The sequence below is a fragment of the Lichenostomus cassidix genome, chromosome 10 (genome assembly GCF_008360975.1).
Source record: "Lichenostomus cassidix isolate B80296 chromosome 10, HeHo_3.0, whole genome shotgun sequence".
Classification (NCBI taxonomy): domain Eukaryota; kingdom Metazoa; phylum Chordata; class Aves; order Passeriformes; family Meliphagidae; genus Lichenostomus; species Lichenostomus cassidix.
In genome coordinates, this window is record NC_139491.1 from 4,578,633 (window position 1) to 4,592,238 (window position 13,606).

At 40.3% G+C, this 13,606-nt stretch overlaps 1 protein-coding gene across 1 annotated transcript in view; it reads left to right on the top strand.

The window, feature by feature from the left end:
• LOC146432606 (uncharacterized) overlaps positions 1-10,743 on the top strand; it is a 35,532-nt gene extending 24,789 nt beyond the window's left edge. The window contains exons 5-6 of the mRNA XM_085070668.1: positions 1,348-2,950; positions 7,415-10,743. The gene's annotated coding sequence lies outside the window, so the exon portion shown is untranslated. The remainder of the gene's footprint in view (positions 1-1,347; positions 2,951-7,414) is intronic.
• Positions 10,744-13,606: the final 2,863 nt, after the last annotated feature.

Here is a 13,606-nt window from a genome sequence, read left to right on the forward strand (position 1 = left end):
TTTAACTTTGTGGTTATGCTTTAGTGCCTGCTGCACCTAAAAACTGAATAAATCCTGTGGATTTCCATGTTGATCTGGGAGGAACTGTAATCACATGCTGCTGAGAGTAGTTCAGACTTGGATTTCTTGTTGGCAGGAGAGGCACAGCCTGGTTTGCTACAATGCAACTGTCCTCATTAATGTTCTTCAAGCCCTGATGTACTGGGACCGCCGTGGTTGGGTCAGAAGATGGCTGAGTTTTCCAGGCTCACTCTCTTGTCTTCAGAATGTTAAATTGGGTGATAATGAGTAGTAACTGTGTCCTTTTTTATGGTGAAGTTGACACTTGCCTTCTAGTAAACAGACACAGAGATGACCCTCCTCATTTGGCACAGGTCACCAAACAGCCCCGGGATGGTAGGGGTTATTGGCCATTTACCAAACTCTGTTTGACTTGGGTTCATGGGTGAGAGATGAAAGGCTCTATATTGCATTACCAATCCCTGGGGCCAGCCAGTCTCCCTAAAGAAGCATTTCATTTAGCAAGGCAACTGCAGGCTGATGGGAATCGGAGACTTGGGAAAAAGAGGACACAGTTTCAATCAAATGTTTCCTCAGGGCAGATGTCTTAAAGCCACACAGAAACTCACTGCTTCAGTGTCACAATAGTTGCTCCAGGACACTTAATGACCAGCAGATTTTCCCCTTTAATTAATCTCCCCTTTTTCCCAACAAAACATCCGTTAGGTTACTTGTGGTGTTTCTGCCTCTGCCCTGCTCTCTTGTGTTTCCTCTCCCTGGGGCAGATGCCCCATTCCTGGGGCAGGACCAGTGAAGCAGTTATGAAATGTTACCTTTTCCAAGACCCTCAAAATTGAAACAGATGAAACAAGGAGCCCTGGTATCACACTTAGAGGTGTCAGGCTCTTGGGAGGGGAAGAGAATACTCCTGAAGTGCCCAAATATTTTCCTTAACCTAGAGGAAAGCTGCTGGCTGGTTTTCTTGGCTCTAGGAGAGTGGTCGTTGCTATTGGGATAGTCCAAGTGCTGCCCTTTTACAGATGATGGATGCAGTGCTTGATGCTACAATGGCTGCAGGAAGAAAACTATCTGATTCAGACCAAGAATTCAATCCAGACTTGTCCTGAATTTCTTATGATCTGAAAATCCAGTGTTGTTCCAAATTCATTATCATTGATTAAACTCCTCTTTCAGTTTCCTCCCTTGCTGTTTGTGATGTGAATTGTGAGACATTCAGAAATTGCATTTGTCTTTAGATAGTTTTACATCATGGTTGTAATAGTGCATCTGCCAAGTCAGCAGGTTTTTTTTCTGTGTTTGTTTATTTATTTACTACTCCATTTCCAGCAAGTTCTTGTTACCCAGCTCCCACTGACAACCAGGCAAGAGGCACAAGTCAGCCCAGAAAATGAACAGCTAGAAGGTAAGTGAAAAGAATAGTAAATGCAGGCCATTCATGTAACAGGATCCGATTCATTTTTATGCCAGGGAGATTTTTTAAAATGGGACTTCTCCCAGTGGAGAGCTCACAATGCTCAAGGCCTGCTTCACTATAAAGACAATACATAATTATTCACAGCTTATTATTATTTTTTATCACTCCTCTTCCAGTTGCAGGGAGTGAGGGCAGAGATGGCATCAGGACCCAGTTTATTGCTGTGCACTGTGCAGAACATGGAGCTGCAGAGCCCTGTGGAGGCAAATCAATGCACCCAGGCTGAAGGTTCAGGTGACAGGTCTGAGATGGGAGAACCCATCAACAGCAAAAATGGGGACTCAGCCTGAGACCTTCAGTCCTGGGATCCTGCTGCTTGTTGCTTTCAGCATCTTTCCCTTTCACATTAATTTTGAATCGTTGAAACGATGAACTGAAAAAAATGCCATGTCATTTGAAGCACTCTTTATTGTATTTATAGGAAACAGATTATCTGTTCTCTCAGGATAGTGGAAACTCAGTATGATGAGCTCATCAGGAAAAAATGTAGGTTGGGTGTGACAGAGAAACTTGTGTTTTATACCGCAGTGACATCTTAATTTCTGGTTTTGGTGTGACAGACTCAGTAATACTGAACCATCCTGGTTTCTGCTTTCAGGCTGGGGTCACAAGTTGAACTTGGAAGAAGCAACTTCCATGCAGAGATGTGACTGCAGTGTGAATACTATGCCAGGGTAAGAGAAATTTTAATTTGGGGGTTATACAATGTATAAAGTCCCTGCAAATCTGTTCATCACAGCCTAGTCAAAATGCATTTGACCATTACTTGTTCAACCCAGTAAAGCATACCTGGGTATCACAGCAACAACTGCTCTATTTCTATATTAAAATTATTTTACCAGATCAGCCCTTCAGGACTTAGCATTTCATTCTTAAAGGATTCTATAACACATGCCCAGTTGTGCTCTCTCTCTTCTTCCTTATGATTTGGGTGATTTTCCTAAGCCGATTTATATTTTAATTGGTAGTAACACTTCTTTATTTCCTTATTTGAACAAATGAGACTAAAAAAAAAAAACCCACAACCTGAAAAATAACTCTCAAAGTCTGAATGGATACTCATTATAATTTTCTCTTCAGTACTTGCAGGTCCTGGGTTATCTTAGGCAACCTTTTCATGTTGCCTACTCTGTGTTAGTTCTGCTCAGACAGAAGGCAGTGATAATGGATAATGTGCAATAGGTTTCTTTACAGATGAACCCTACAGAGTGTCCTAAAATCCACTAACTACTCAAGACCAGCAACTTCCACATCCCTCTTTGCTCCTACTGTTGCTTTGAACCAATTTATTCAGTCATTTGGGCTTTAACTACTGAGATGCATTCCTTCTTGCTGCAACAGCAGGGGTACAGGAAGGGGTGTTTGAAACCATGCAGTCAATTCCACCCTGGATTTCACGAGGAGTTATTCTTGTCTCAGAGATGACGCATTCAAATATCCTCCTATGGATTCCAGGTGAGTTAGTCACATTTAGATGCTTCCAAGTAATACACAGAAAGGTGCTGAGAAAATGATGAGTCTCTGCCTAGTCACAAAAAAAAAAAAAAAAAGCTCAGAAAAAGTAGATCTGAGCAAATTATATGTAACTAGCCCTCAAAATTTTCTAACAAGACCTGGGGCCAAAGGGCTTTTGCCTTAAAAACAGTAGGGAGGCACAGTATTTACTTTTCCGACTGACCCATCAGCTGCTCTCTGTCCCCAGAAACAGTTCAGGAAATAACTGGAAGTATCTGAAGACATAAAAAGGATAATTAAGTTTCATTGTGGAAATAAGAGGGTAATCTGTCCAGACAAATCTAGGACCTAGTACTGAAAGCTGTAGTATCTGAATATAAAAAATGAGTAATTTTGAATAAAGATGTCTATCAGGACTGTAAATTCAGAGAGTAAAAAAGTAGCTTTGCTTAATAGACCATCTCTCTCTCCATCTCCCTCTAACTCATTTTCTTATTCTCTTTCTTCCTTTTGTGTTATTGCGAAAAAAATGCGTGCAAAATCTGATACTGAGAATGCTTCAGCTTCATTTCACTCTTCTATTCTCCAACTGTTTTGTTCCACTGGGCAGATTCCCCCTGTGAGATAACCTCAGCCATGCCTGCACGAGGCTGCTGGGGTGACTTATTTGCAGGGTGTTTCGAGGTGACTCTGAGGCAGCCAGGTCCCCACTCTTCTGAGGCTCTTAAAGATGTTTGGGAGCTGGCATGAGAAATCACCTGGGACTCAGAGCAGATCACGAGTGCTTAGGACAGTGCTTTCCCTGCACCATTTCTTGCTGAGCAGAACTGCAGCACTATAAACAAATGTGAGTTTTGCCTCATTCTGTGATACGGTGAGTTATGAAAGCCCACTCCAGTTGTAATGAATGTATAGATCATTTTGACCAGATCATAATCTATTAGTAAATAATGCTCTCTGAAAACGTATAGGTGAAATAAAGAACTTCTTGCTACTCTTGCTGTATTGGTATCAAGGATTACTGAGGAGGCCAACATGATCCCAAAGCTTTGTGCTACTGGCATTTAAATACAATGCAGAATTAACTACAGGGTTTGGTTAGCAAGTTCCTTTCTGGATTAGGATATTCAGGGTTTACACTGCTGGAAAAACAACCCAAAACTATACAGGGCTTACCTGTGCCTCAGCTTTATCACCAACTTCAGCTCACTGACATCCTCACTCTATATATATAGAATTTTCCCATTAGATTCCCCTGATTTTGGTGGAGGTATTAATTAGCAAATCACACAATACTTTTCACAACGAGTGGAGTCTGATAGAGCAATCCCCTGTAACACCTATGACTTTTCTTCACTATCCCTGGAGGAAGCCCAAGGATACCAGAATAAGACCTGAGGCCAATTGTCAGCACAGTCTATAGGCTATGGGAAGGTTAGGTTTAAAGAAGATGTCACTTTAGGGACATCTGTGTGACACATGCTGCAGTGTCCAGACATTGGAGGCTAGGTTTTTGCTCTAAATCTAGAGAGGAAGTCACTAGGAAAAAAAAAAGGGAAAGAAGCACGGGGGAATAAAAGTACTTTTGAAAGAGAAGAAATCTACATTTCAATGAAAATCCTTTCAAGGCATTTCAAATAAGACTCTGAGAGAAATAATTACAAAGTTTGGAGAGAAAGAACGTTAGCTTTGATATCTTTTTCTTCTATGAAGCAATTAAAATAAGCAATTTTTCAAATACTAAGCAGAAAATTACTAATGGCTGAACCCAAAAGCTTTCATTTCCTTCTTGGGGCCTTTATTCTTCTAAAAAAAGACAAAAAAAAAAGCGAAGGTGGTTTTCCAGATAGATTAATGCATAAAGCAGTCGCTAGTTGGATGTCATAAAAACTACAGCAGCATAGAATAGCTGAGATTAAGAGCTAGATTTAAATCATGCAACAGTCCAGTTAATATCAATGTCTAATTAAGAAATGCATAAGAAGTCTGTAATGTTGATTTGATGGAGAAAAACTCTAATAGGGTTTCTTTTGGAATTTTCCATTTCAATTGCTGTGTAGACTTTTAATGGATGTCCTATCCAGTCTTTGGCATTAGCAGGAATCATCCTCAAATTAAAACCAAGGCCTAAAATGGAACACAGGTAGACAAATTAGCTGGTCTGGGAAGCAGCCTGGGTAGAATGACAATGTGAGCTGAAGCCGAAATTTTAGTACAAATAAAAGAGAACAAAAGTCTCAAATCTGGCGTGGAAACCCTCTCTGCTTCTCGTTTGAAACAATCTAAAACCCTGTAATTTGAAACAATGCGATGTTAACCCATTTCCCCACCTCCCTAAGCCTGCAGAAATCCCTGACAATTCATACTTAGACACCTAGACCACTAAGCATTATTAATTAGTCCTTTTTTATTTAAAAGGCTTTCCATAGTTATGCATATTAGTCGTGTGCAGAGGTGGGTTTGTCCCTGCTTAAGATGGGATTTAGAGCTCACAGGTCTCTGTCACCATCAACGAGCATCATTAATCTCCCACTCCTCTCTGGGTAACTAAATCTCTTCAACCCTCAGAGCAAAACTAAACCTGCAGCATCCTCTGCATCCCATGGATCATCCAAGATGTTTGGTCTCTGGATATGAAAGGGGACTGGTTTTGTTCATGTCACTAGCAGCCTGAAGTTGCTAAAAGTGGAGCAGAGTAACTCTTAGTTTTCACAAATCCACTTTGCAAGGAGGGGGAAAGCACAGTGCTGGGTTAAAGCAGCAGTGTATTTGCTATCACCACTTTGTTGTTGACCCAACAAATCCAGAGAGAATTATCTCAAGAATCCAGGAAAATGGCACACTAGAAATAACCCCTCTGACCCAGGCAGCAAGCATGCTGGGGAGTAATTTTAAAGTTCATTAGAACACATTAAAATATAATACATTGGCCACAGTAAAGCAAGGCACATGATTCCATCTGTCTACTTGTCTCTTTCCGGTACTAAATCCATCCAGAGACCTTTCAGAATTATATCATTAAGTCTTGTCACTTCCACAGAGAGTGGAAAAGACTGGAGGTAAAAATCTGAGTAACAGTGAAATTTTGGCACTTTGATTTTTGGGTCATTGCCTGAAATGTCACAGTCCAAATTCATGCCTGATATTGCTCCATTGATCCATGAGGCACAGATATGTCTTATTAAACAGTGATACCTTGGGGATGCCCCCAGGAGTTTTTTTTCCTTGAAAGAGATGGGAATGAGGATGTTCTCAGTGAGGCATCTGCCTTCTCAATGGTACAGAAGGTCCAATGTGAGGACATTCAAGCCATCAGAGGAGTCTGGGTTTTTTTACCCTGCACTGTAAGACTGGGAGGTGCCATGGGTTGGGATGCTGCTAGAGGATTTTTCAGGTGCTTTGTCTGCAGCCTTTATTAGATTTATGCAACACTTAGGGAAAAAACAAGAGTATGGAGCAGGTTGGCTTTTGCAAACACGTGCAACGGAAAAATAAACAAACCTTAACTTGTCCAACACACTTGAGAGCCACAAATTCTGTTACAGTTTTGCTAAATGAGAGGAATATTTCTCCTCTCCTCCATAAAACCATCCTTTTAGACATTACTGCAGTCATGACCTCACCGCAGTTCCTGGATTCCTTCTGAAAAGATTAAAATGAACTAATACACCAGTGATCTCATCACAGCATAAAGGACATCTTCCACAGGGGAGAAAAAGTAATCAGGAGAACTTCAGTGCTGCATTTGCAGCTGCAGTAGGAAAAGCACTATAACACCACTGTGGAAAAACAAACTAAAGGTACAATGGCAGAGAGGCATTTTTCCATCTTATGAACCATTTGGATTTTGTCCTACCTGATCCTGCCTGTCACACCTGTCTTCCTTTTAGCTGTCTGCACATCTATCATCTTTCTTTTTTTCCTACCCATATCTACAATTTCCCTTGTCTCTTCTGTGCCCTTCGTACCTGTTTTAATATTCCAGGTAACTCTGAATTTTATACACTACTATTCTCAACTACATCCAAAATGCATTTTGCAGAGTACGTACATTTTGCAGAGTAAGGTGATTGTTCACCTTACACAAAAGTATTCACACATCATCTATAGTTTACATTGTTATGAATTAAGAACATTTTTTCTGTGTTTTTATACAGTTTTCTGGCCAAGGGGTCATGGATGATGATAGCTCTCGTCTACTTGGGAGCTGTGTATCTTCCAAGAGAAATGAGAAAGATGAGTAGGGAGAGATGCTTTGCTTTCTTTGGTAGGAGAACCTATCAATTAATAGTTATGTACGTGATAATCCCACCACATTTTTAATATTGTATCACATTTTGAACAGAATATCTTGGAACTGGAGGACTGAGGTCTTTTTCAACCCTAGCTTTTCTATGATCCCATGATCTTCAGGACATGATGAATACAGTGTTAATGATGCAAGCTTGTCTCTCGTGCCCATAGGTGCTCCTCAGCTCTGCCTTGAGGTGACACCGTGAAGCAAGAGGTGACAAACCGGTTTCCTTTCTCAAGCCATGTCACGTAACTGCCCAGGGGCCCATTTTGGTGGGGGTTACACCCTGACTCTTCAAGGACAGATGTTCTGGTGTGACCCATTCCCACCCTGTGCCCTGGCAGGAGGAGATGAACCCACTCATTTACAGCTGTGACATTTCTCAGGCAGGAAGAAAGGCAGAAAGCATCAGGCTGTAGGGAGGTAGCAGAGAAACCACCTTCAGACACTGACAGAGAAACCTCCAAAACCCATCCAGAGGAGAAGAGCTCCCAGCTACACCATGCTGGTGCAAAGGGTGATGGGGGAGAAAATACATTCAGCACCAAGTGCTCTGCAGCTGATAGAGCTGCTGTAGTGAAGAGAGCCCTGGTCAGTGATGATGTTTTGGGATATCTGCTGCAACATTAGGGAAGTCCAAAAAGCCCAAGGAGCAGTGCAGAGCATCTGTTGCCAGCAAGAAAATAGCTGTGAAAAGCTGTCAGAATTCCTGTCCCCAACAGCCTAACTGGAAGCACAGACTTCCCCAGGCAGAGAGGACTTGGAGAACTCAGGATCTTCAGTGAGATCTCTCCCCAAGCCCTGCAGATTTACCAGGTCAGCTCAGTCCAGGCCAAAGTTGCCGGGAAAGGTCCTGGGCTCTGCTCCAAGTTCATTGCTCTATTGATTGGAAGAGGTATTTACTGTAGATCAGGATCTTGAGCCAAGACAGCTGAAGCTGCATGGACTAAATTGTCTATTCCCCACCTACAGATAAAACAAATGGCCAGTTTTAGCCTAATCATCACTTCTGCCAGAGGAAAGAGAAGCTCTTTGAGGTAAGTTCCCTTGGATATAATTCTTTCTTTCTAGGTTAAGGAAGGGCTGCAGCTAATACATATCCTGAGTCATAATGTGGATTTGCACCTTTCCTGTTAAATATAGCTGGTTTATGTCCAAAGGATCTCTTCTTTCCCTAATGCTCACTCATATTGTTACAACTTCTACATTAGTTGCAGGTGTGAAATGCCAACTGATCCACACTTCTCGTGCTGTCAGCAGGGGAATAATGTGTGTCAAAGGGCTGGTTCTCAGAGGGGAGGTCACAGGATCTCCATTTGCACATCTGCTTTGCTAAACACAGAACTCTGGAGGTTTGAAAAGCTCCAACATGCACAAAATGGGATGTGATCACTGGGGCCATGCATAACGAGCTGCTTGGACTTGTCATTTAGTAGGAAGGCTGCAGAATTCTCCCTCTGTACAAAATACTTCCTGTATTACAACAGGAGAAGTTTTGCTTGTAAGTTCTATATTAATAAGGAAAAAAAAAACCTACACTTGTCTGCATTGCACGAGAAGAGAGTATATCAACAGGTTATAAAAGAACCTCACACATGAAACAATTTCAGAAAGCTGCTAATATTCAGCTTGTCCCTGCTAGGAGTGTGCAGTCATGAAGATCAGGGAAGTGCCTGGTCAGAGCTCCTGGAGGGATGGTGTTGCTGGAGCCTTCCTTACACAGAGGTGTCCTGGTTTGCTTCTGAGAGCTCCCAGAGAGATCTTCCAAATGTTTCTATTTCCTGATGTTAGTGAAATTTTTTTCATACCTTGGAATAAGTCTTCTGATGGTAATGTGTTTGCAGTTGATGCCCAGATAACAGCTCTTGCTTAGGGGACTTGAATACACAGTATTTTATGGTTTCTACATTTTATATGAGGTCAAAGACTAGTCCTATATATACATTATGCCCAATTCTTTCTTGACTTCTGCTAGAATTTAGGATATCCCTCAGTAGCTGCCATAAAGATATCCACAAGTAACCTATACTGAATATTTTTTGGTCTTCACATATTTGGCCTTTTAATGCCATATGTTTCTGACACCATTGTTCTGGTTACTCTGCACTTACAGGACATTTTAAACTTATGCATCATTCACCACTATGCACTGTATTTTTCCTCCCTCAGTTGACTATTTCCAAATTTTTTGGGGGATAGTGAAACCAACATTGATGTTAATATCCAAAATGAGAAAACAGGGACTGTGTGCTTTGTCACATGGAATTTAGACCTTACATCCTCATAGCTGGAATTGAAAAAAAGGTGATTTCAAAAGCCCAAAACATAGTGGGGAGAGCCATGAGCTGAGCATATAGGTCAGAGCATTCTTCATGAACACCTGAAATTCCAACCCCATGAAAAGAAATGGAGAAAGGGACACTGATTTTCTTGGAATGAAATACAGAAATTTAGGCTTGAAAAACATTTGAGTATAATATGCTGGAAGTTTAAAGAAACAATTTGAAAGAAACATTTTCCGAGAGCATGCCTGTTAGTTTTATCTTCATTTTTTTGCCATGTATAATTATGAGAAACACAGACAACTCATAAGATTTTTAGTTTCTGTTGAGAATTGCCTTTTCCAAGATAATTCTGTACACTATTACTTTAGCCCACTGGGTATCATGTAGGGAAGGTGTAAGATTATGCACATGAATATTTCTGTCTCCCACTTAGGCGTGCTGAGACAATATCAACTTATACTTTCTCCTGTCATTGGTCCTTATTCCATAGAGGATATTCTTAATTACCAGCAAGACAATTTGGTAATATCATGTAAAGTGTAACAGCATAATTTCTGTGATGATTTACACCTGCTAAGGATCTGAATACTGAATTTTAAAACATATTTTAAGTCCAGAAGACACAGTATTTTTTCTACAAGACACTATTTCTATTTTTAATAGAAATACTCTCATTTATTTAATTTATTGGCACAGTTCTTCTAAATGAAATGGAGCTTTTGAACATGAAGACACCATTTTTACACATTTTCACTGCCCTGAAAAATTTAGAGCACACTTCTGTACTGGATTAAATCAACTAGAGTCTAAATGCCTAAACACTATTTTTGACAACTGTGCATGAGGGACGTGCCTGTACAGGGATTCTAAAGAATAAAAAATCTAAAAATATCTCAGTTGCAAAGAAAATTCCCTGTATTCCTTCTTTCACTTCGTAATTGTGATGTTATAGATATATATTTTAACCCTCACAGGTTTATTCCTAATTCTATTGGAAATGATTGAAATGATTCCATTGACTTTAACAAACTCTGCTTCCTGCTGGATTAAAGGAGATATTTGTGCATCAGATTCGCTGGTGATGTCCCACTAATGAAACAGGTAATTTCATCAACATGTCAGGGAGGGTAAGTGTCCAATAAAAGATGTCAGATAGAGATCCACAAATTACAATCCATTTGTAACGGAAATAAAACAAGGAATGCTTACTATGAGTCATGAATTTCTTTATAATTGCTTCCACATTTGGGGCAACTTTCTCCAAAGTTTTCTGCAGAAACCCTGCAATTCATGGGGCTTTTGATAGCATTTATGATCACAACAACACATCTCATTTCTGATAAAAATTACTTACTTTGGGAAGGATTGTTTTTTTCCTCAAATTGCTTTTCTGAGCCTTTGTTTCAATCTCCAACTATTTTCTTATCCTCCTCCTCATTTTCTATTTCTAATATAAAAACAGGAGTCCTTATCAATTTAGAAGAGCAATGAAACTGAAGAAAATTCAGGCAGAACTGTAAAACATGGTCTATTTTAAAGTTCCAACTCAGATAATAAGACTCAGGTTTGTGCTGCACCTCACCCTTGGATTCAGTTTTCCATAGTGCATTCAGTGTTGTAATAATGCAAATCAAATACAATTTTAATAACTCCTTCTATTAATGTTTTAAGACTGCAACACTTATGAGCGTGATTCTAATTGCATGATTTTGCTACAGGCAAGTTTGATAGATCTGCCTGATCTTTGGATATTTGCACCGTTTGGATTATTTTAAATAATTAATTTTTGGAAGCGTTTCAGTCTCAGTAACAACAGTTGGGTTTGATAGTGGTTGTCTTGTCAGTAATTGTGTGTGTCTGCTTCCATGCAAGGATAAACTAGACAAATTTAGAACTCTTTGGAGGGAGAAGGCTGAGGTTTATACCATGGTAAATGTTATGAAGAACATTCTTAGGAGGGGAATATTTATAGACTATGTTAATACAAGGAGCAAAGGAGGTTTAAAGTGAATAAAATTGTCAAGCAGCACAATTAGTTAATTAAATTGCAGGACTTTCTGCCAAAAGAATACAAAATATATAATCAGCTTAAAATACCATTAAGCACTCTTGTTTTATGCAACTTCTGTTGTCAGTCTCTAATGCACTGAATGATAGGAACAAGGAAAATACCTCATGAGGAGAATTAGTTTGACTTCTGCCATTTTTCTGTGTGTCTGGTGGGGGTTTCTGCCACTGAGGCCATAGAACCATGGAATCATTAAGGTTGGAAAAGACCTCAAATATCATTGAGTTCAACCATTAACCCAGCACTGCCAGGTTCACCCCTAAACCATGTTTTTCAACACCACATCCACACACTTTTTGAGCACCCCCAGGGATGGTGACTGCACTGCTTCTCTGGGCAGCCTCTCCTCATGCTTGACCACCCTCTCAGTGATGGAATTTTCCCGAATATCCAACATAAAACCTCCCCTGGTGCAACTTGAAGCTGATTCCTCTTGTCCCATTGCTTGTTACGTGGGACAAGAGACTGACCTGTGCCTGGCTACAACCTCCTGCCAGGGAGTTGTAAAGAGTGATGAGATCCTCCCTGAGCCTCCTTTCCTCCAGGCTGAACACCCCCAGCTCCCTGCTGCTCCTCAGAGGAGATGCTGAGAGGCTTGCAGGACCCCTGATGTAACCCAGCCACTCCTTTTAGGTGAGACAAGCAGCTGTTTGAAAGCTTGCTTCCCTCTCCAGAAACCTGTGCAAAACCTCAGGCTTTCCTCTCACTGTGCAAAGTAGGATGAGGAAAATGACAGCATGTGGGAAGAAGGTGAGTGGGGCAGCAAGAGTCACAAAGCAAGCATTTGCTGAGTGCCTGGTGAGAGCCCTTACCTTGACACTGTCCCCAGGGCTTGTCTCTAGTGGCAGGCTCTTGGCTCTCCTCCTTGTACGAGCTGTTCTTCCCCTCGAGCATCACTTGAGATCTACAGCAGAAGGTTCCCTCCTTCAGGATGAACAGAAACACCAACACAATCTTGCCCACTCTTGATTCCACATTTCTTCTGCAGGGGATTTACTCCAAATTCCGCTCGCGACAAATGCCTGCGCAAGGCTTGGACAAACAAGCATTAAAGGTGGCAGTGGGAATTTTATTTTTGGGGGTTAAAGGATAACTATGAACCCAAAGTTACTAACTATGCTGAGAGGTGATTTGCTGCCTGTGAAAAATAGCATGTTTTTCATTGAATGTGGTTTTATACAACTCAACAGTGCAGATTTTCCTATTTGGTGAATTCTGTGTCTGGCATGACAGAAAAAGAGAACATTTAATCTGAAATATCAAGAGTGCATTTTCATTGCAGGATGAAGTTCTAACAGACTTTCTATAGGGTTTACACACCAACAAAGAAATAGAGCACACTATTAGAAATTGTCCAAAATCAGTGACAAATTTTTACTTCAACACAATCACCATTAACCAATCCTATCCAAGAGGAATGGAAGGGGCCATAGGCATATAGACCATGAGAAATTTAAGTTTTACATGAACGGATATTGAGAAATAGGGATAATTTCAGCAGTATTTGAGAATTTAAGTGCTGGATCAACTCAGCATGAAATTCTCAATTGTTCTTCCCCAGAAGTCATCCCAAACAAGAACACCTTGATATACTGAACTGATGATAAAAGTAGATTATATCTAGGTTTTTGCATGAAAACTTTGTGCTGAGAAATGCCAAACAAGCAAAAAGGTTCAGATTGAATAATGAAGTTTTCATGAAGCTTTTCAGCTGAAAAAAAGATGTTAAAGACTTCAAAATCATTGCAAGTATCCCAATACATATTTTTCTAAGTGAACATATATCTGCTTTGAAATATATTTTGATTTTAATTTTTAATTTATAAGTGAATGTAAAAAATGAAATATTTTGAAACTACTGAAGCAAATGGCTCAGTGAGATTTTTCACTTTTTAGAAGCTTATTGGTTAGCCACAGAATTAGCTGAAAAAAAATGAAGTCTTGAAAACTCCCAAAGGACAGAAAAAAGCACTTCCCTGTCAGCTATAAAATGAGAGAAAATTATAATG